This window comes from Leopardus geoffroyi, chromosome C1 (genome assembly GCF_018350155.1).
Source record: "Leopardus geoffroyi isolate Oge1 chromosome C1, O.geoffroyi_Oge1_pat1.0, whole genome shotgun sequence".
Classification (NCBI taxonomy): Eukaryota; Metazoa; Chordata; class Mammalia; order Carnivora; family Felidae; genus Leopardus; species Leopardus geoffroyi.
In genome coordinates this window covers 177,470,831-177,490,195 of record NC_059328.1, presented here as the reverse complement: position 1 = coordinate 177,490,195, position 19,365 = coordinate 177,470,831, and the positions used below count along the sequence as shown (strand labels likewise).

The following is a 19,365-nucleotide window of genomic DNA, read 5'->3' as shown; positions in this document are numbered from 1 at the left end:
CAAACAAAAAGCCAAGTCACTCTGATATAGCACTTATTGTATGCCAGGTGCTCTTCCAAGTACTTGATATGTATTTTCTCAGTTAATTCTCATTGTAGTTCTATAGAATAGATACTGTGGATCTTTTAACTGTAATTCTGAAACATCAAAACCAAAAGTTTGTGGTTAGTTTGTGATAAATGCATTTTGTGACTAAGTCTGACCTGAATGTACTTGAAGCTCTTTTTTCTTTATCCTAATAGGTACGCATATTCATCGTTTGCTGCAGAAGTGTTAAAGCATTTTACTGCAGTGTACTGACCAGATTCTACTTGGGATGTTTTTTATAGCATTAATATGTATTGTGTTACCTTTCCAAAATCTAGAAAATTTTCTGAATTTTGAAACATATCTGGACCCAAGGGTTTTTGGTTAAGGGATTATATGGCTTTATCCCTATTTAATGGATCAGAAATTGAAGGACAGAGAGGCTATGTAATATGCCTCACTGTCACCCAGCTAGTAAATAGGAGGTGGAATTTTAATCCAGTCGGTCTGGCTCCATAGACTTTCCTATTGCACTTTACAGCCTGAGGCAGAGTGGGCATTAAGTAACTATTGCAGAATCTGTTTCAGGTAAGCCTAAATGGAGATGGGCAAATTAAGACTGGAATATCCCATCCTACCCTTAATATTTTAGTCAGCATATATACATGGGAACTGAGGAGTTTCTAGGAATAAGAACTTAATATTACAGATTCATATTTATACACATGCACCCAGGTAGAATAGAAAGACATGACAGAATCCAGATCACCTGGACTATGGTGACCTGAGGCATAAACCACATTGTGAGAAGGAAGATAAACTGAACTTTCAGCAGGGCTTGAAGACTGAATCATTCTTATCCCAGTGTCGGCTTTTACATGTGCTTCAGAGATTGGCTGTATTCCAAGGAGTCCTTCCGTGACCCTTCTAAGAAAGCCAATAGAGCAAGAGCCCTTTTTATTTCATAATGGAGTGATGAAAGCATGCTACTGATGGCAGTACTATTGGCAGAGTTATGAGAAGTGGATAGGACTGATTTATGATAACAGTATGACATTCTTACCCTTCAAAGATTGTGGATGAAGACCTGAACCTGGAAAGGGGGACAAGGTTTATCAAGCTAATGCAAGCAAGTAGAACCTATTAATGAGGTTTCATTTGTATCCATAGGGTGATGTGGACATATTTTTGCAAAACTATTCATGGAAAGATTTCTTTCTTTCTCCATGATATTCTATTTAAAAAAATTTTTTTAATGTTTATTTGTATATGAGAGAGACAGAGTGTGAACAAGGGTAGGGCAGAGAGCGAGGGAGACAGAATCTGAAGCAAGCTCCAGGCTCTGAGCTGTCAGCACAGAGACCGACGAGGGAGACAGAATCTGAAGCAAGCTCCAGGCTCTGAGCTGTCAGCACAGGGTTCACAGCTTGAACCCACGAACTGTGAGATCATGACTTGAGCTGAAGTCAGATGCTTAACTGACTGAGCCACCCAGGCGCCCCTCCGTAATATTATATTTTAAACTCTTACACAGCATTTAATGTGCAAAAGCTCATTTCTTCCATATAAATTCGATCTCAACACGGAGAAAACTGTGGTCTTATTTCTGAAAGTAGTTCTTTTCCATACGAAGGTTCACTGGATGGGCTGCATGAAATGATACTGTACTTATCGTTTTCACGACAGCAGTCAAGTTGTATTTTGTATATCTAGGTGATGATCTAGAATCTGTGTCAACCAATTTATAATCTACGGTTTTTGAACAGATACACATTAAGTGCTTGCTTTGTATGCGATGAACTAAGTACTTTGAGATACTATTATGAAAGACCATTCCTGACCTCAAGAAATGAATAGTTTAATAAAAAGGCCTAGAAATATTTACTAATATAAAAAGCTTCTGTACAACAAAAAAACCCATCAACAAAACTACAAGGCAACAACTGATGGAATGGTAGAAAATGTTTGCAAATGACATATCAGATAAAGGGTTAGTATCCAAAATCTATAAAGAACTTACTAAGCTCAACACCTGAAAAACAAATAATCCAGTGAAGAAATGGACAGAAGACATGAATAGACACTTCTCCAAAGAAGACATCCAGATGGCCAACCGACACGTGAAAAAATGCTCAACATCACTCATCATCAGGGAAATACAGATCAAAACTACCATGAGACACCACCTCATACCTGTCAGAATGGCTAAAATGAACAATTCAGGAAACAACAGATGTTGGTGAGGATGCCGAGAAAGGGGAACACTTTTGCACTGCTGGTGGGAATGCAAACTGGTGCAGCCGTTCTGGAAAACAGTGTGGAGGTTCCTCAAAAAATTAAAAATAGAACTACCCTATGACCCAGCAATTGCAGTACTAGGTATTTATCCAAAGGATATAGGAGTGCTGATTCGAAGGGACACGTGCACCCCAATGTTCATAGTAGTGCTATCAACAATAGCCAAGTTATGGAAAGAGGCCAAATATACACAATGGGTTACTACTTGGTGATGAAAAAGAATGAAATTTTGCCTATTACAGCAACATGGATGCTAAGTGAAATAAGTCAAAGATATATAATTTCACTCATGGAATTTGAGAAATTCAACAGATTAACATAGGAGAAGGGAGGGAAAAATAAGATAAAAACAGAGAGGGAGGCAAACCATAAGAGACTCTTAAATATAGAGAACTGAGTATTGTTGGAGGGGAGGTAGGTGGGATGGGTTAAATAGGTGCTCGGCACTAAGGAGGGCACTTTTTGGGATGAGCACTGGGTGTCCTATGTAAGAGGTGAATCACTGGGTTCTACTCCTGAAGCCAAGACTTTATGTTAACTAACTTTAATTTAAATTAAAAAAGGGATATTTAACAAAGTGTGGTAAAAAGGCCAAATAAATTAAAGGTGTGAACAAAGGTGGGATAGAGTGATACTGACTTTATAACCAATGAAAGCTTACTGGAGGAAAATCATTTGATCTGGGCCTTGAAGAACAATTATGGTTTCAACATGTGGAGATGGGAATAAGTGGATATTCATATAGTAATCCTAAAGTGATTCTATTATCTCCATTTTACAAATGCAGAAACTGAGGCTCTGAGAATAACTTGCTTGAGGGTGTACAGTAGTGAGTGGCTAAACTAATGTTTGCATCTGTATGACTCTTAAAATCTGGTTTTTTTCTGTTACACAATATGCTTGTTCTATGTGGCAAGAATGGTGTGATGGGAGAATAGAGGTTACGTTTAGGGCTTTCTGAGTATCTGTGTTATAAGGAGTGCTGTGTGGTGGTGGGCCCATTTTACCCGGGATCCGATGTAGAGACTTGAAGGCCATGCCAAGTAACTTGGATGTTTTTGAAGGTAACAGGGAGTCATTGACCATTTTTGCATGGCAAGAACAAGATTAAAATTATGTTTTAGCAAAATTTTCTCTGGTGGCAGTGAACTGTAGACAGACCACCAGGCAAAGGTTCTGGAAATCTGCCAGAAAGGAAGATTGTAACATGGCTTACAGCAATGGGAATAGAATGGAATGGAAGAGAGAGTTGTTTTAGAAATAGATTTTCCAGTACTTGGTAACTCCCTCACATTGTTGGCAGAGAGGGGAAGAGAACAAGTCTGGTTGAGAAAAATGGTGATGCCTTAACCTGTTCTAGGGAACAGAGGAGGAGAGACAGATTTGTTGGGGAGAAATTTGTTGGTAAATTTGGTTTTTTACCAAGTTGAGCATAGGGCACCATGCACTTCTGTAATTTTAGCAGGCATTTGGAAATAGGGGCCCAGGCCTCTGGAGAAGTAAAGAAATGCAAGTTTGAGCCAGCTGCCTAAAGGTAATAATTGAAGATGGAAAGTAACTTATCACAAAAAGGTGAGAGAATAGAACACAGCTAAAGACCATTTGAGAGGCTCTGAAATATTGTGGAGGAATTTACTGATCCAATTTGAAGTCAGGAAGGATTGAGTGAAGGTTGAATAATCAACATTTATTAAATGTTGTTAGATGCTAAGAACCTTACTTACATTGCTTTGGTGTCCTTTTTGGGTTACAGTAATTTAAATTTAATGGCATTCAACATTTGCTGGAAATAGGTGAAAATCTTAGGAGTAGGAAAGATATGTGTTTGGATAAAGACGAAAGTCAGATGTCAGAAAAAATCATGTTCGGCTAAAGGTAGGCTATTTTCCTGGGTGTGTCTGTGGGTTGCAACTCCATTCAATGGCAGTGGATGTTACATATAATGGAAGGTGTGGATATCCACAACGTGATGCTTGCCCTAGGCTTGCGTTATAGCAGAACTGCATCACTAGAATGATGGATTATTCATCCAAGCTTTTTAAACATTTTTGACATACCTATGTACCAGGTACTGGAAAGGTTCATTTCTCACAATGTTTATGGCAACTCTAAAGTGTTTTCCAAAATGTAGCCTGCAAAGTACAAGTCCAAAGAAGTAAACATTCCATGAAAAAAATTTTTTAATGAGGTAAGAAAACTGCTCATTGTTAAAAAAATTTATATTTAATATTTGCATATTAAGGACTAAAATGTCTTATTGATATTTGTTTAAGTTTTTTTCCCCAGACTGATTTGACCATGGACCATTTATCTTTCCATATAGCAGCACCAATCATCCTTTTGCACATTTTGGGAAATGTTGCTACTATGGATTTTGCCAGAATATTTCTATGTTCTAGCAAAGTAGACATCCTAAAGTTGTGTGTGGCTTAGGAGTTTTATTTTGGCCGACTTCATGCATTCAGTTCAGCACAGAGCTGTGTGTTGATGGTGTTTATACATTTCAGCAAGTTTCCTTCACGTTTCTCCTTGGAACAGATGTAAATAACGGGTCACCCAGGCCTTATGGAAGTAGAAAAAGTTCTGTGGAGTGAGTTAGAGTGGGTAGGATGATATCATTTGAAGAAGATGATTGGGAGAGTCTGTTTAGGGGTATAATGGTTAGAGCAATAGTTCTAGAATGAGGTAAACCTAGATTTGAATCTTGGTCCTGCCCCGAAGCTGTATGACTCTAGGCAAGTGATCTAACTTCCCTGGGCCTCAGTTTCCTTATCTGTGGAAAGGAGTTTCTGGTATATAACTCATTAGAGGTGTTTTCAGGATTAAGTGTTCAGTCAAATGTTTTACCATAGTGTCCATGGAAAACTTCTAAATGGTAAGTTAATAATAAGGAACAGCTTTTGCTGATTGCCTAAGAAAATATTTGAAAATAAAAGTAAATGTGAACCTGTTGTCTTTCCTGGATGTACAATAAAGATTTAATAAAGTTCTAATTTCCTTCCACCTTACATCTATTTTCCTCCTTTATCAGGGTTCCGGCTAGAAGCATTTCTTCTTTCCCTTCTCTGTTGTCCTTTATCCCTTATGTCCTTCCCCCTTCCCTGCCCAACTGTGGATTGTATGTGAATTCCATTTCCAACTCTAATTTTTCCTAATATGGCAAATTTTTCTTCATAGAAACCTTTTCTAGATTGTGTTAAACATTTGTGATATTTTCAGAAAAGATATTTAATTTTTTCTGCAGAATTAACCTATGCATAAATTATGCAAATACTGGAAGCTTTACCTCCTTTCGCTTGAATGATTTTGGTTAATGAACTAACAGTTGTTTTTAGGTTTTGAGAAGGCCATGAATTTTTCAGGTAAGAAAAAAATCCTATTTGTCCATTCATTTACTTCATTCTAATGGCATTACCAGGAGATTCTGTAATATTCTTTGCTCAAAGTCTGACCCTCTGTAAATGTCCTGAAAAAATACTTGGCCTATGTGCTTAAAAATGTTCCTGCATCATTGAAATAGCAAAAATTGAAAATTACTCAGTGTTTACCAGTAGGGGACTGATTAAATTGATATGTAAGAATGGACAGCTGTTAAAAATAAGTATGTAGCATGCATGTGGAATCAGCAAAACCCTGGGAAACTTTACAGGTTAATTGGCCTGTTATTTTCAACAAATTGTAAGGAAAAGAAGGGGATGAAGGGAGAACTTCTAGATTAAAAGACTTGAAAAATATATCCATTTAAAAAAATAGATGATGTTTTTGGATTTACACTTTGTGTTTACTGTACAAATCAGGATAGTTATATTTTGATACAGAGGAAGAGGGCTGTGATGGGAAGGGGGCAGGTGGAGGGCCAAGGGCTTTTGGGCTGACTGGACAGCATTGGGCTTGGGATTTGATTTTTACCCCAATTACAAACTAATAGTTAGCCTTTACTACATGGATGGTGGCAGAGGATATGAAACTCTTGTTAGTGGCACTTCAAGCAGCCTTGAGCTTGATGTTTGTATTGGTTTTCCTTGCTCCCCAAATTCCACAGGGTGACATAGAAGGCCCAGAAGAATGCCTGCATGTGCAGTGGGTTGCATTACAGAACAATAAAATTGAATTTGGGGAACCTGCTGGTTTGTAGCAAGCTGTAAGCAAGCCTGCTCTCCTGTCCCAGAGGGAAACATTACCCTTTCTTTAAAGTTGCTCACAGCAAATACAACCCTGAAAATGACCAGGCAAAGAGAATGGTCAGGCCCTTGGGTTCACGACCTAAGCATTAAACTGCAAGGAAGCCCCAGGGCCCATGGCAGATAGCGTCTTCTAACAGCCAAATTGGAAATAGGGTCATGGCAGACATAAATAGTTAAGATGAGGTCATACAGGAGGAGAGATAACTGGAGCAATCCAAAATGACTCTCGTCCTTATATAGGGAAAATTTGGAGACAAGCATCCTGGGAGAAGTGATGTGAAGATTGTAATTAGGCTGCTTCAAACCAAGAACTATCAGAAGCTAAGAGAGAGAGGCCCGGAACAGATCCTTCCCCTAGCCACCTTTAGGGGGAGTGTGGTCCTCCCGCTGACACCTCCATCTTGGGCTTCTAGCCTCCAGAACTCTGAGACAGTAACTTGCTGTTGTTTAAGCCACTTAGCTTGTGGTACTTTGAGTTGACAGCCCTAGCAAATGAATGCATTTCCCATGGTACATTTGTCAAAATTAAGAACATTGGTATGTTACTATTAACTTTAAACTTTATTTGGATTTCATGTTTTTCCATTAGTTTTCTGTTCCAGGATACCATATTGCATTTCCTTGTCATGTCTCTTTAGTCTCTTCTGGTCTGTGACAGTTTCTGCATCTTATTTTTTGTGACCTTAAAAGTTTGGAGGAGTATTGGCACGGTAGCCTGTAGAATATCCCTTAATCTAGGCTTGGGTCTAGTGTTTTTTGTTTTTAATAAGTAAACTGCAGTTAAAAGGTTTTTGGAGAGAATAACACAAAAGAAAAGCGCCCTTTTCAACACATCGTAACAGAGTATCTGTGGGTTTTGATGTAGGCATCAGGGATACGTGACATTCACACTACATAGCTGGTGATGCGCCACTTGGTTAAAGTGGTGTTTGTTTGGTTTCTCCTCTCTAAAGTTACCATTATCCCCTTGTCACATTCTGTTCTTTAGAAGCAAGTTAGTAAATTCAGCCCACACTCAGAAGGTGAGGCGACTAAACTCTGCCTACTGGAAGGGAGATTTTTACGTGTATTATTTGGGAATCTTCTGTAGGAAAGATGAGCCATTCTCCACTTCCTTATTCAGTTATTGATACCTGTGTGGGCTCGTTGATCCTTACTCTTTGGGTTATAATCTAATATCACATTGTGTTACTCAAATTATTCTAGCTTTGGCTATGAGGAATTCCGTCATTTTGGATCTTGTGTCCTTTTGATATGATCCTATTTTTTTTAATGCTTCCTTACTTTTTCATGCCAGAGGTGTGCTCTGGGCTCCTCATATTTTCCTTCTTGCAGCTCTGGAATCAGCCATTTCTCCAAGGAGCCCTGGTTGGAGCTCTGTATCAGAGAATTGCATTTAGAAATCAAGATCTCACCTCTGGGAGTGCTTTTTGATACTGGGGAATGATGGCTTTCTCCAGGGGGAGAGAGCTAGGGTAATGTATGTATGTATAGCAGATTGTACACACACTGTATACTAACCCTGTTATTAATGTATTAACGTAATAACCCTGTTATTAATGTAGTTACACTATAATGTATGTATACACACACACACACACACACATATATATATATATATATATATATATATATATATATATATAAGCTAAGCATGAGATCATTCTGACAGCATCTCTGACTTTAATCCAGAGCCACAGGGCAGGGTTCATTATAGAAGCTTCCCTTCTTGTTTATCTTTAACTTTCCTCTGTTACTTATTTCACCCTAGTATACATGCAAAGCAGTTTCAGAATTGTTAACCATCCCCCATGAAAAACAAATTTACCAACTAGAGCACAGTGTTGATAGACAGTCCTTTTGTATTTATCTTTACATTTTCTAATCAGATGACTGTTTTCCAAAGTTACTTGGGTCAGCTCCCTTGAAGTCACCACCATGATTACGTCAGTGATGCTATGTCATAGATGTGTAATTTAATTAGCTTTGTCACAGTCTGCATTCCATGTTGGAATCCTGTGACATCTTAGCTGTCTTTCTTTTTTTTTTTAGCATAGTTTGTATACATTGAAGTTTACTTTTTGTGAGGTACATTTCTGTGCATTTTGACAAATGCATAAATCATGCGTCCAGCACCCCACAACCATACAGAGCAGTTCCATCACCTAAAACTTCCCCTGTGCTTTCCCTTAGTAGTCGGCCTCTGCCACCCCCAACCACTGATGTGTGTTATGCCCCCATTGTTGTGTCCTTTACAGAATGTCTTATGAATGGAATGATACAATATATAGGCTTTGGGGTTTGGATCCTTTTACTCGGTGAAATGCATCTAAGATTCATCTATGTTGCATGAATCGATGACTTGGTCCTTTTTATCACTGGTATTCCATTTTGGATATGCCAGTTTGTCCGTTTCCCTGTTGAAGAGCATTTTGGTTGCTTCCAGTTTTTGTCAATTATGAGTGAGGCTGCTAAACATTTGTGTACAGGTTTTTGTATGAACATAAGTTTTTAATTCACTTGGATAAATACACAAGGGTACAACAGCTGGGTTGTATGGTAAGCCTATGTGTAACTTTATAAGTATTTGCCAAATTGTCTCCCAAAGTCATTGTACCATTTTGTATTCTCACCAGCAGAGTGAGAGTGCCTGTTGTTCTGTACCTTTGGCAGCATGTTATTGTCTGTGTTTGGATTTCAGCCATTTTGATGTGTGTAGTGCTATCTCATTGCGTTTTTTTTTTTTTTTTAAAGTTTGTTTATTTGAGAGAGAGTGTGAGTGAATGAGTGCACGGGAGGGGCAGAGAGGGAGGGAGAAAGAATCCCAAGCAGGCTCCCAGTGCCGAGCCTGATGTGGGGCTCGAACCCCCAAACCGTGAGCTCATGACTCCAGCCAAAACTAAGAGTTGGTTGCCCACCTGACTCAGCCACCCCCTCCTTGTGGTTTTAATTTGCATTTTCCTAATGATCTTCAGATGATTTTGAGCATTTCCTATGTTTGTTTGCCATCCACATATCTTTGGTGAAGAGCTTCAGGGTGTTGTTGTTGTTGTTTTTTCTCATTTTAATATTGGGTTTTTCTTACTGAGTTTTAAGAGTTTATTCTGGATGCAAGTCGTTTATCAGGTATGTGCTATTCAAATATTTTCTTCCAATTTCTGGCTTGTCTTTCATTGTCTTAATAGTATCTTGTGCAGAATGGAAGTTTTTAATGGTGATGAAACTCAGTTTATCAATGTTATCCCATTAAGCCTTAATGTTTGGAAGGTACTGTGAACCATGGTTTCAGGGATGTGGCCCTCACAAGTGTTCCTGTCCCTCCTCCAGGGATAGGCTGCTTTTTTTTTTTCTCCCTTTCCTTTGCCCCTCATTTCTTTGCCTCAGTTGTGGTTGGTAAACACTGAAGTCTTTGGGAATGGTTTCGAGGTTCTTCCCCCATGAGATTAAGGCTTTTATTGTGTAGACCTCCATTTACTTCCCCCACTATAGTGAGGCTTCACCAGAACCCTGGGCTACAGACTTTGAAGTCCTTCCTCACTCCCCTGCAGATTTAGCCTTTTGTTTTGTATGAAAGATGAGGGGAAAGGATTTCTCTATACCTGCTGTTTCCCTACCCCAGCCAGCACCACACAGGAGAGCTTTCTCCAGTTTTCCCTGAGAGCTCCTGGTTGGATTCCAGGAGGAAAAGCCAGCCAGAGAAAACCCCTGCATGACTGTGACCTCCCCAGGAGCTTCATGCTGTCACATTTGCCCACATTTGGCCTCCAGCAGGTCATCAAAAATTCTAATTAATCTTCCTGAAAGCTTTTGCCTGAAGTAAGCAAATATTTTGGTCCTGTGTCTCCCTGAAGGCACCTGTCACTCTCCAGATTTTATTACAGCCATTTGCCCTGTGACCTCAGTTCTCTGAGCTTACCAGAAGCCATTAATTTGCAGTCTGTTCAGCCTTTTTTCTTGTTAATAAGGTTAGGATGAGCATCTTTTCAGCTCTCAACATCTCTGAGCTGAAACCAAATAATAATAAAGTTTTGAAGGATTGCTTCCATATTGGGTGATAATTTATATAAACTACTCAGTGAAAACCATGAAATTTTTTTTGGCTGACAAATTTGACTTGGGTTCAAACAGAAATTTGGTTAGTATGGAAATCTCGAGATGAAAGTTTATTAATACTTGCATTTAACATGCTTGTATGATAGGAAAACTTTTGTCTGTATTTTAAGATTTAAAATGATGTGGTTATCTGAAAAGTATAGCTGTTTTAATCTGTCATCTGTCCTGTCATATGAGTAAGGGTTTAATCAAGGAGGTAGAACCACTATGGGTATTTAAGGGGAGCAGAATATGCCATTCCTTAAATATGCAGCTTTGGCATGTGAATTATTTTGAGCTGAAGGCAGTCAAGACCCAGCAGATTTGGGAAAAGCTTTTTACCTCCCTCTCAAATGCCTGAAAGAAATTAGAAAGGATCCTCAGACCCTATTTCTTTTCTTAGCTCAGGATGGTATATGAACCTCAGTTGCCTTGCTGCTTTTGAGTCTCACACCATTGTGGTCCCCCTTAAGAAATGAAAATTTTCGGGGCGCCTGGGTGGCGCAGTCGGTTAAGCGTCCGACTTCAGCCAGGTCACAATCTCGCGGTCCGTGAGTTCGAGCCCTGCGTCAGGCTCTGGGCTGATGGCTCAGAGCCTGGAGCCTGTTTCCGATTCTGTGTCTCCCTCTCTCTCTGCCCCTCCCCCGTTCATGCTCTGTCTCTCTCTGTCCCAAAAATAAATAAACGTTGAAAAAAAAAATTAAATAAAAAAAAAAAAGAAATGAAAATTTTCTCCAGTTAATCTGTCTTTATTACAGTGGGGGAGGAGTTTAGCCAAGAACCTGGAAGGGTAGGGGGAAAATTATGTTTTCTCCCCTACAGTATTATGGAATAAAAGATTTAGTATGGGAATAAGATCTTCCACAATACTGACAAATTATGAGAGAATCTAGAGAAGGAGTCGGAGGATCTAGAGAAGGAGTCGGAGGGTCAGAAAACTTACCATCTGTCCTACTCATGTAACACAAGTGGGTCAGTAGGAACTTGGACGAAAATCAGAGAAGCTAGGTACTTTAACCGCTAGAGTAGGTCTGCAAAGAAGGTGATAGGTGAAATCTGGGGAAGGCTGTGTCTGCTGGTGGACTTGGTGTCCTTTTTGGTCTGGTTTCTTCTGTGATTTTTGTGTATAATTTGCTTTTACCACAAATGTTTTTAGTATCAGTAAGGTAAGAAAATGAAAAAATACAGTTTCCTAACTCATATGTTTACTTAGCATCTTTTTTTTCTTTTAGGGGATGAAAAAATAGATTTATTGCTATTTCTAAAAGTCAGAACTAGAGGAAGAGTAAACGTAACAGATGTTATAAGAACATAAGTACAAACAACTATTTTTACAATAACACGTACTTGAAACACATTTTTGTACTGCAAACTATGAAAAATAACTCTCTTTAAATGATTTTAACATTTGCTCTTCCTTATATACAGTTGAATTTCCAGTGGGAGAACAAAGATGCTCACAGCTCTCTGGGCCTTGCTTTGTGAAAACCCTTCCTTAAAACTTTCTGGAATGCTCCATGAAACCAGTGTATGGTTTAGCAGGAAATAGGGGCTGTCATCAGTGCACATGTATATGCATGTTGTCCTATCTTCCCAACTCTCCCACACATGTGGGATCATTACTGGGGTTCAGGGGACCCCATGGACAGTCAAACAAGAGTGCCCTCTGGAACAAAGCCTTTTAATGAAGTTCCCTTTTGGAGATGGCTTAATACCTTTTACACTTTATGTATTACTCTTATTAAAAAAATTTTTTTTAAATACTGGTTTGAATAGGTAGTAAATGCATAAGGCACAAAATTCAAAAAGTTCAAAGGGATCATACATTAAAAAGTCTTCCCACCCCTCATTTCTATGTCCAATTTTCTTTCCTGGAGGCAACCATTTTAGCAATATTTTCTGTATCTATTTAGAAATACATTCTGGGGCGCCTGGGTGGCTCAGTCGGTTGAGCATCTGACTTCGGCTCAGGTCATGATCTCGCGGTCTGTGGGTTCGAGCCCTGCGTCCAGGCTCTGTGCTGACAGCTCAGAGCCTGGAGCCTGCTTCGGATTCTGTGTCTCCCTCTCTCTCTGCCCCTCTCCCACTCATGCTCTGTCTCTCTCTCTCTCTCTGTCAAAAATAAACATTAAAAAAAAATTTAAAAAAAATTCTGTGTGTAAAAATGTATGTGTCCATGTACAGAGTGGGTGGGCCGCATTGTAAACACACTGCCTGGTTGTTCCACAACAGTGTATGGAGAGGTAGCTGCCTCATTCTTTTTATTTTTTTAATGTTTATTTTTGAGAGAGGGAGACAGAATCCCAAGCAGGCTCTGCGCCATCTGCACAAAGCCGGATGTGGGGCTCCAACTCACAAGCCGTGAGATCATGACTCAAGCTGAAACCAAGAGTTGGACACTTAACTTACTGGGGCACGTAGGTGCCCCTGCCTCATTCCTTTTAAAGCCTCTATAGTATGCATTTTTTTTAAATTTTTTTTTAACGTTTATTTATTTTTGAGACAGAGAGAGAGCATGAACGGGGGAGGGGCAGAGAGAGAGGGAGACACAGAACTGGAAGCAGGCTCCAGGCTCTGAGCCATCAACCCAGAGCCTGACGCGGGGCTCGAACTCACGGACTGTGAGATCGTGACCTGAGCTGAAGTCGGATGCTTAACCGACTGAGCCACCCAGGCGCCCCAATATAGTATGCATTTTTGTAGGAATGGTTATAATTCTTTTAACCAGCCTCTCACTGGTAACATTTAGGTCATTTCTAATGTTTTGCCATTACTAATGACATTGCAGTGACTATTCTTGTGTATTCATTTTGCCCATATGTAAACATGTCTATAGGATAAACTTCTGGAACAAGGATTACTGTGTCGGTGTGTATGCTTTAAAAAAAAATTTTTTTTTTAATGTTTACTTACTCTTGAGAGAGAGAGAGAGACAGAGCAGGAGCAGGGGAGAGGCAGAGAGAGGGAGTCACAGAATTCGAAGCAGGCTCCAGGCTCCAAGCTGTCAGCACAGAGCCCAACGTGGGGCTCGAACCCATAGACGGTGGACTGTGAAATCATGACCTGAGCCAAAGTCGGACGCCCAACTGACTGAGCCAGTGTTTATGCTTTAAAAAATGGGTTTAAAGCCCCCAGTGTTTATGCTTTAAAAAATGGGTTGTCAGGTTATTTTTCCTAGGCTCTCCAATAGTTTTTGCTCCTACAGTATATCTGTTTCCTCACCCTCTAGATATCACAGGATACCAAACTTCTTGCCAAGTTGGTTAAAAAACATTTTACTATAGTTATAGGTTTTAAGTTTTTTTAAAAATTTTTTAAAATGTTTATTTATTTTTGAGAGAGAGAGAGAGAGAGAGAGCGTGTGCACGAGTGGGGGAGGGGCAGAGAGGGAGGGAGATATAGAATCTGAAGCAAGTTCCAGGCTCCAAGCTCTCCGCACAGAGCCCGACGCGGGGCTTGAACCCACGAACTGAGAGATCATGACCTGAGCAGGAGTTGGATGCCCAACTGACTGAGCCATCCAGGCGCCCCTAATTTAATTTAATTACTTTAAGGAATGCTTGGGGAAATTTTTATTAGCTGTTATAAGGTCAATATGAATAATAGACTCTTTCCTCATACACAAATAATAATTAAAAACTATTAAGTGGTTGCCTTTTAAAATGTTAAAAATAAATAAAAACAATTGGAATAAATCCAATGAAAGGTGTGGAAAGTCTCTACTCAGGGAAATATAAAATTTTGAAATTTTAAGTTATATATAAAACAATATTACAAAAGTGTCAATCCCACTAAATAGGTCTTTAAATTCACTGCCATAGTAGTCATACTCCCCGCAGAAGTTTGTTGTAGATATTGACAAGCTGACTCTAAAATCCATAAGAAAACACAAAAGATCAGGAAAACAGTGTTGAAGGAAAACAATATTGGAAGACATTGGTATGCTATCAACAATGATTAAAATAAAATAGTAATAAAAACAATGTGGTAATGAGACATTAAGAAACCAATGTAATCATTGGTACAAAACAGACCCACATAGATATGGAAATAAGAATTACAATAAAAATGTTACTTCAGAGCAATGAAAAAAGGATGGTTTTATAGCTAAATGGCACTAGGTCATCTGGATAGCCATATAGATGACTAGTCATGGAAAAATCCCTTTTATCAGTTTGCAGCTCAAACAAGTCATAATTTGGATGGCCTGCAAGAATGGACAGTTTGGGCCTGCCGTGACCACACATGGCATCATGTATCGGGAGTCCAATGGTATTCTCTCTCATATTTATTTATATATATATATAATTTATTGTCAAGTTGGCTAACCAACAGAGTATACAGTGTGCTCTTGGCTTCAGGAGCAGATTCCCATGATTCATCACTTACATACAACACCCAGTGCTCATCCCAACAAGTGCCCTCCTCAATGCCCATCACCCGTTTTCTTCCCAACACCCCCCCCCCCCCCCCGCCCTCCGTCTCCTCCATCAACCCTTAGTTCTCTGTATGTAAGAGTCTCTTATGGTTTGTAACTATTTTTTTTTCCTTCCCTTCCCCTATGGTCTTCTGTTAAGTTTCTCAAATTGCACATGAGTGAAAACATATGATATCTGTCTTTCTCTGACCTATTTCACTTAGCATAACACCCTCCAGTTCCATCCAGGTATTACTTGTTGCGTTACTTGTTGCAAATGGCAGGATTTCATTCTTTCTCATTGCCAAGTAGTATTCCATTGTATAAATAAACCACGTCTTCTTTATCCATTCACAAGTTGATGAACATTTGGGCTTATTCCATAATTTGGCAATTGTTGATAGCACTGCTATAAACATTGGGGTCCATGTACTCCTATGAATCAGCACTCCTGTATCTTTGGATAAATTCCTAGTAGTGCTATTGCTGGGTCATAGGGTAATTCTATTTTTAATTTTTTGAGGAACCTCCACACTGTTTTACAGTGGCTGCATCAGTTTGCATTCCCACCAACAGTGCAAGAGGGTTGCCCTTTCTCCACATCCTCACCATCTATTGTTTCCTCAATTGTTAATTTTAGCCACTCTGACCAGTGTAAGGTGGTATCTCAGTGTGGTTTTGATTTGTATTTCCCTGATGATGAGTGATGTTGAGCTTCTTTTCATGTGTCTGTTAGCCGTCTGGATGTCTTCTTTGGAAAAGTGTTCATGTCTTCTGTCCATTTCTTCACTGGATTATTTGTTTTTTTTGGGTGTTGAGTTAGGTAAGTTCTTTGTAGATTTTGGATACTAACCCTTTATCCAATTTAAGTTTTAATTGAAAAAAATTCAGACTTTGTTTTTAATAGCCTTTTCCATAACCCTTGTAAGTGAATATACGTTATTTTTATCTGATAATGAATTTTAATAAAAACTAAGCTGACATTAAATGTGCAGCATGATTTTATAAAGACTTAAACACTGTGTAACATTTAATGCTATTAAATTATGGACTTCTGTGTTTTACTAGATTTCAGTTAAGAAGTGTGCCATTTGCTTTTAATTAGCATTCTCTAGTTAAAATTTTCCAATTTAAGCTTTATATTGTATACAGTTCTCATGTGAAGGTTAAAGCATTGTTTTTAGTTAAAGTAATAAGTATGATTGTGCCTAACAATTGTGTATAGCAGAGTCCTGGGAGATTGTTATGTTTCCTACAGGTGTTTATATTAGTACTATATATTACATGAGCAGTGAAATCTGATAATTAAGTTATAGCGTATGAGTTCCTAAGTAAGCATATAGGCCAGTTCATCACAGCCTTATGACTTGTAAGTCTGTCATTTTATAATCTGGCCTCACCTGCTTAATCTGTTTACTTTCCTATCCCTCATTTCCTCAGTCAGCCTTTATTCACTCATATTTAACATCTTAATATTTCCGGGGCGCCTGGGTGGCTCAGTTGGTTAAGTGCCCTACTCTTGATTTCAGCCCAGATCATGATCTCAAGGTTCATGAGATAGAGCACTACATCTGGTCCTATGCTGACAGTGCACAGCCTGCTTGGGATTCTCTCTCCACCTTTCTCATTGTCCCTGTCCCTCCCCTTCTCACGCTCGCTCTCTCTCAAAATAAGTAAACATTAAAAAAAAAATCTTGATGTTTCCAAATATCCATTGTTTGTTTTAGGATGTGTTATTCTTTAGGATTCTTGCACTCCTTTTTCTTGGCATGCATCAAGGCCCAGCTCAAATATCCCCTTTTCTATTTTTTTTCAGATTGTCAGTAGTTACTGTAGTCCGAATTATTTGCCCTCTTTATTCATCTTTGCTTTGCAAGCACCTAACATATTACTTCGTATATAGTAATAAATTAAGAGATTTTAGAGTATTTTGTAGTCTAAGTAATTCTAAGATTAGGTTCTGTTCTGAATCAGTTGACTGTTCCTTCAGAAACAAAAAAGATTTAATTACTATGTGTATACTTTGTATATACTATGTATATACTTTTGCTTTTGGTATGTATATTTTGCTTTTCTACAGAATTTAAAGAATTTTAGAGACCTTTGTCAGGGGCACCTGTGTGGCTCAGTTGGTTAAGCCTCTGACTCTATTTTCAGCTCAGGTCATGATCTCCTATGGGATCAAGCCCTGTGTTGGTGGAGCCTGCTTGGGATTCTCCCTCTCACTCCCTCTCTGCCCCTCCCCTGCTCGTGTGCTGTTCTCAAAATAAATAAGCATTTAAAAGAGAAAAAGAAACTTTGTCAGATATATGTAGTAGTCCATTTGATTACTTACTGTTAACTTGTATGAAAGATTTGCATTTGATGTCCAGGCATACCTCGTGTCATTGTGCTTTGCAGATTTTTTTTTTTTTTTTTTTTTTTTTTTTTTTTTTTTACAAATTGAAGGTTTGCGGCAACTCTGCATCAGCAGAGCAAATCTATTGGTGGTATTTTTCCAACAACATTTGCTCACTCTGTGTCTGTGTGTCACATTTTGGTAATTCTCGTGATATTTCAAATTTTTTCACTATTTTGATGAACGGTGATCTTGATGTTACTGTTGTAATTGTTTTGGTGGCGCCATAAATGCACCCACGTAAGATGGTGAACTTAATAAATATTGTGTTTCTTCTGACTGCTCCACCAATCTGCTGTTCTTTCATGTCCCTCTCCTTAGGCATCCCTATTCCCTGAGACACAACAGCATCGAAATTAGGCTAATTAATAATTGTGCCTCCAAGTGTACAAATGAAAGGAAGAGTCAAATGTCTCTCACTTGAAATCAAAAGCTAAAAATGCTTAAGCTTAGTGAGGAGGGCACGTCAAAAGCCAAGATAGGTCAAAAGCTAGGCCTCTTGCACCAGTTAGCCAGGTTGTGAATGCAAAGGAAATGTTTTTGAGGGAAATGAAAAGTGTTACCCAAGTGAACACATGAATAAGAATGTGAAACATCCTTATTGCTGATAAGGAGAAAGCTTTAGTTGGGATAGAAGATCAGACCAGCTACATTTCCTTAGGTCAAACCTAATCCAGAATAAGGCCTTAACTCTGTTCAGTTCTATGAAGGCTGAAAGAGGTGAGGAAGCTACAGAAGAAAAGTTTGAAGCTAGCAGAAGTTAGTAACGGGGTTTAAAGAAGGCCATCTCCATAATGTAAAGATGCAAGGTGAAGCAGCAAGTGCTGATGGCAAAGGGCAGCCAGTCATCCAGAAGGTCTAGCTAAGATAATGAAGGTGACTCGAATAAACAAGATCTTCAATGTAGATGGAACAGTCTTCTGTTGGAAGAAGAGGTCATCTAAGACTTTGATAACTAGAAGTCAATGGCTGGCTTCAGAGCTTCAAAGGATAGGCTCACTTCCTTGTTAGGGGCTAATGCAGCTGTTGACTTTAAGTTGAAGCTAATACTTATTGATCATTCTGAAAATCCTGGGGCCCTTAAGAATCATGCTAAATCTACTCTGCTGTGCTTTATAAATGGAACAACAAAGCCTGGATGAAGCACAGCTGTTTACAACATGGTTTACTGAATACGCATACACACATTTACATATATACACGTATACATGTGTATACATGTATATATGTATATATGTAAAATGTTTATTGTTTGTTTGCTTTTGGGAGAGCATAAGCAGGGGAGGGGCAGAGAGAGGGGAACAGGATCTGAAGCCCTGATGAGCCCAATGTGGGGCTCGAACTCAAGAACCAAGATCGTGATCTGACCTGAGGTTGGACACTCAACCGAGTGAGCCATTCAGGTGCCTCCTGAATATTTTAAGTCTACCGTTGAAACCTACTGCTCAGAAAAAAAGATGCCTTTCTATATACTGCTCATTGACAATGTACCTGGTTGCCCAAGAACTTTGATGGAGCTTGCTAACACAGCATCTATTCTGCATCCCGGGGTCAACGAGCAATTTTGAATTTTCAAGGCTTATTATTTAAGAAATACATTTTATAAGACTATAGCTGCCATAGAGAGTGAGTCCTTTGGATCTGGGCAAAGTAAATTGAAAACCTTCTGGAAGGGATTCTCCACTCTAGATGCCATTAAGAACATCCGTGATTCTTGGGAAGAGGCCAAAAACTAGCAACATTCATAGGAGTTAGAAGTTCATTCTAACCCTCATGGATGATTTTGATGGGTTCAAGACATCAGTGGAGGAAGTAACTGCAGATGTGGTGGAAACAACAAGAGACCTAGAATTAAAAGTGGAGCCTGAAGATGTGACTGAATTGCTGCCATTTCATGATCAAACTATGAAGAAGGAGTTGCTTCTTATGGATGAGCAAAGAAAATGGTT

The 19,365-nt window shown here is 39.0% G+C and overlaps 1 protein-coding gene and 1 long non-coding RNA gene across 7 annotated transcripts in view; both read left to right on the top strand.

The window, feature by feature from the left end:
• Positions 1-19,365, top strand: part of HIBCH (3-hydroxyisobutyryl-CoA hydrolase) — a 95,149-nt gene that overhangs the window by 10,575 nt on the left and 65,209 nt on the right. The window lies entirely within an intron of this gene.
• LOC123599225 lies at positions 47-18,588 on the top strand. 3 transcript variants are annotated; one of them, XR_006713050.1, is made up of 3 exons: positions 47-59; positions 3,647-3,650; positions 18,411-18,588. It is a non-coding gene; the product is annotated as an uncharacterized LOC123599225 (long non-coding RNA). The 3 variants fall into 3 exon arrangements; XR_006713051.1 differs by lacking the exon at positions 3,647-3,650 and adding an exon at positions 9,625-9,626 and having other exon boundaries at positions 48-59; positions 18,428-18,588; XR_006713049.1 differs by lacking the exon at positions 18,411-18,588 and having other exon boundaries at positions 48-59; positions 3,647-7,061.